This window comes from Bison bison, unplaced genomic scaffold (assembly GCF_000754665.1).
Source record: "Bison bison bison isolate TAMUID 2011002044 unplaced genomic scaffold, Bison_UMD1.0 scf7180017864371, whole genome shotgun sequence".
Classification (NCBI taxonomy): Eukaryota; Metazoa; Chordata; class Mammalia; order Artiodactyla; family Bovidae; genus Bison; species Bison bison.
Genome location: NW_011494943.1, coordinates 1,848,249 through 1,852,307, shown reverse-complemented (window position 1 = coordinate 1,852,307; position 4,059 = coordinate 1,848,249). Strand labels below are relative to the sequence as shown.

Below are 4,059 nucleotides of genomic sequence, written 5' to 3'. Positions count from 1 at the left end.
TGCCACTGTTTCCCCTGTTTCCCCATCTATTTCCCATGAAGTGATGGGACCAGATGCCATGATCTTCGTTTTCTGAATGTTGAGCTTTAAGCCAACTTTTTCACTCTCCTCTTTCACCTTCACCAAGACACTCTTTAGTTCTTCTACACTTTCTGCCATAAGGGTGGTGTCCTTTAACAACATAAAAAATAAGAAAATCGTTTCTTTTTTTTTTTTTTTTTGAAAGTGGATGTCTTTGAAGTATGGTAGAGGGGATGTGGACATTTTTCTTTCCATATTAATTTCGTTTAAAGTTATTAGAGTAAAATCAACTAAGTAAAAGTCGTTGCAGTAGGTGAAATGCATTCAGCACCACTAATCTGACTCAACGTGCCTCCAAGGCCACAAGTGAAAAGTGAAAGTGAAGTCGCTCAGTCGTGTCCGACTCTTTGCAACCCCGCAGACAAGGCTCCTCTGCCCATGGGATTCTCCAGGCAAGAACACTGGGGTGAGTTGCCATTTCCTCATCCGGGGATCTTCCCGACCCAGGGATCAAACCTGGGTCTCCCACATTGCAGGCAGACACTTTACCCTCTGAGCCACCAGGGAAGCCCCAAGGCCCTTGTAAAGAATCCCTCTTGTAAGAAAGGCTCGGAGAGGGCTTCGGAGTTTACCCAGAGCACAGCGGAGTGGAGAAAACAAAGTCGTTCGCCACCAGTGTCTTGCTCTGGAGTTCCCGGTCCTCCTGATGGCCGAGAAAAATCAAAACTGCCCATGAAGGGGAACTTACTCTGTTCTTGTTTGAAGCATTTCACCTTGAGATGAACTCAGCTTCCCTCGGGGGAATGAAGAGTCAGCTTGAAGGCTTTTCTCCCTCAAGGGGTCACCCCTCCCGCCCCTTCCCAACGAGGAGCAGAGGCAGGGCAGGTGCACAGCCGGGCCGGGTCCTCGGCCGCGGGCGGCTCGCTCAGCGCCTGGGCAGGGCTCGCTCAGGTGCAGCTGCCCTCTCTGCCCCTGTGGCACCCTGCTGGCCTCCGCTGAAGCCCGAGGATCCCGCAGCCCTCAGATCACCCGGTCCCTCTGCAGGGCGGGCCCCTGACCACAGGGCTGGGCCAGGATCGAGCGCTCAGCACCCCGACGACTTCTCGGCAGGGCCAGAAGGGTCCCAGCATCCAGCCTTCTACCTCCTGCAACCCTGGCAGACACAGGGGGCCCGGGGTGGACCACCCTGTGCAGACTCTCCTGAGTCTTAATCCCCATAATCCCACCCGGTTTGGCTAAACCAGGTGGAGTCGGGGAGGAGGCAGCTGGGGGACCTAGCGGGGGTTAGCATCCTAGCTCTTGCCTCCCAGACACGCCCCCGCGGGGTGGGCACTTCCCCAAAGCCCTTTCCTCCAGCTGCTCCGCACTATGGCTTTTTTAAAACTTATTTTTTCATTGGAATATAATTGCTTTACAATCCTGCGTTAGTTTTTACTGTACAACAGTGTGAATCAGCCATAAGTATACGCATATCCCCTCCATCTTGACCCTCCCTGATCTCATTCAGCTCTGTATATGTTAAAAGAAACCCTTAGGCATTTAGAAAACCCTTTCTCTCTTCATAAAGCCCGGTTTCTACCTTGCCGTGGATTTCTTGCCAATGGAAGATGAGGACTTTAAAATGACTTCACTCTCTCCGCTTTCTGCTTCAATAACCCTAACTGTCTCCAGTTCAGTAGAAGCTACATCAGCTGATGACTTACTGGATGTAGGATAAATCAAAGCGGCTTTACCAAGTTATGGGAGCCACACAGGGAACAGGAGGAAACAACACATAGCTGAGGCTGGCAACCGTGTAAACATCACTGCCTGGAGATTCGAGGCCCGACAGCCCGAAGGCAGGCTTACCAAACCCAGACACACAAAGTGTGGAAAGAGAGCAGGTAACCTTCAGTTCAGCTTCCCAGGTGGGTCAGTGCTAAAGAACTCACCTGTCAATGCAGGGGACACAGCAGATGCAATAAACGGGGGTTTGATCCCCGGGTCAGGAAGATCCCCTGGAAGAGGGCACAGCAACCCACTCCAGTCTCCTTGCCTGGAGAACCCCATGGACAGAGGAGCCTAGCGGGCTATGGCCCATAGGGTTACAAAGAGTCAGGTGTGACTGAAGCGACTTCACGCACACGTGCAGCCTTCAGCTGAGATCTCAGGAGGCTTGAGACAGCCTCCCAGGGAGGAGCCAGCCCAAGGGACAAGTACTGCCATCACTTTCCTCCCTCTTTTCAACCCCCACTGAGCATCCCATCCCCTAAACTAAAGGACGCCAGAGGCAAGGGCTCCCCTGATAGAATCCAACCGGCAGCTCCACGATGGGGAAGGATGGACAGTGGACAGGCTGGACAAGAACCAGTCTAAAAGCTTTTCCTGAAACAGCATGGGGAAGGGATCAAGTACAAGTGGATGAAGGAGAAAATCTTATCGATATTTTTCAGAGATATGATCTCCCTATAACATATGCCTGTCATATCCATAATTCTGTTTCTACCAGTGTCTAAATGTCTGCTTCACCCATCCAAGTATGGATTTCAACCAGATGCCCACTGATCTGTGAAGTGTTCTGGTGAGGATAGCCGTAGCTGGGCCCAAGGTCTTCCCGCGTGCCAAGCACTGCGGGAAAACTTATTTTTTCCTCCTCAAAAGAAACTTCAGGGGTAAGACTTACTATTAGCATCTCCATTTTACAGATGGGGAAACCGAAACTAAAAGAATTAGAAAATTCGTCCAAGGTCCTACCAGCTGGTCCACAGTCCATATGAGATAAAAGGCCAAGCTCTCCAAGATGGGTGGGCTTCCCAGGTGGCTCAGCAGTTAAGAATCCGCCTATAATGTGGGAGGTAGGATTCTCTCCCTGGGTCGGGAAGATCCCCTGGAGAAGGAAATGGCAACCCATGGTAGTGTTGTTGCCTGGAGAATCCCATGGACAGAGGAGCCTGGTGGGCTGCAGTCCATGGGGTCGCGAAGAGTTGGACATGACTGAGCAGCTAAACAAGAACAACAGCTCCAAGACAGGCAGGGAACCAGGCAGGACACACGGACCTTGACGTCAGCGTCTGGATCACAGCGCCGGTCGCCAGCTGCAGCGGGGGGCCCCGGGCCACGAGACGGTTTTTCAAGAGAAGCTTGTAATCCACGTTGCATAGGAAAGTTCCCATTTTTTGTGCAGTTTACAGTTTTTGTTCAAACTGATTTAAAGTATACAATCAGGAGGTCCAGTCTGCAAACCTCTGCTCGACTGTAACAGAGAAAACCCACCCAGGACCTCCACACCTCCCCCCCAGCACACACACAACTGCAATGCTTGTCAACAGCCTTTCAAGAGCTGCAAACCAGGAACGTTTGCTTCCTGTCCAATAGGCAACCATTGCGTTTGTAAGTTTGATAATAAAAATGTGATAGACGGTTTGTGGTGACCAGTATGAACTGTCGCATGCTAAGAACGTCACATGTGTCACTTCCTTTTGTCTTCACAACTACTCTTTAGTTTACATATATCTCATTGTTCACGTCTCCCAGACAGAAACAGAGTTCAACGATATTTTCAGAAATACTGTATGATATCACTTATACGTGGACTCTAAAAAGTACAACAAACTAGCAAATATAACAAAAAAGAAGCAGGCTCGCAGATGTAGAGAACAAGCCAGTGGTGACCAGCTGGTAGAGGCGGGGAGAGGCGAGAGGGAGTGGGGACTAAAGGGTAGAAACTGTTAGATAGAAAATAAGCTACAAGGAAAAAGTAATAAAAGAAGATACAAGGACATACTGTACAACAAGGGGAACATAGCCAATATTTTTCAAAACTATAAATGGAGGATATCCCTTTAAATTGTGAATTACTGCATAGTACATGGTGTCGGAGAAGACTCTTGAGAGTCCCTTGGACTGCCAGGAGATCCAACCAGTCCATCCTAAAGGAGATCAGTCCTGGGTGTTCATTGGAAGGACTGATGCTGAAGCTGAAACTTCGATACTGCGACCACCTCATGCGATGAGTTGACTCATTGGAAAAGACTCTGATGCTGGGGAGGAGTTGGGGGC

At 50.0% G+C, this 4,059-nt stretch overlaps 1 protein-coding gene across 1 annotated transcript in view; it reads left to right on the top strand.

The window, feature by feature from the left end:
• Nucleotides 1-4,059, top strand: part of LOC105000290 — an 18,200-nt gene that overhangs the window by 1,461 nt on the left and 12,680 nt on the right. The gene's annotated exons all lie outside the window — the stretch shown is intronic.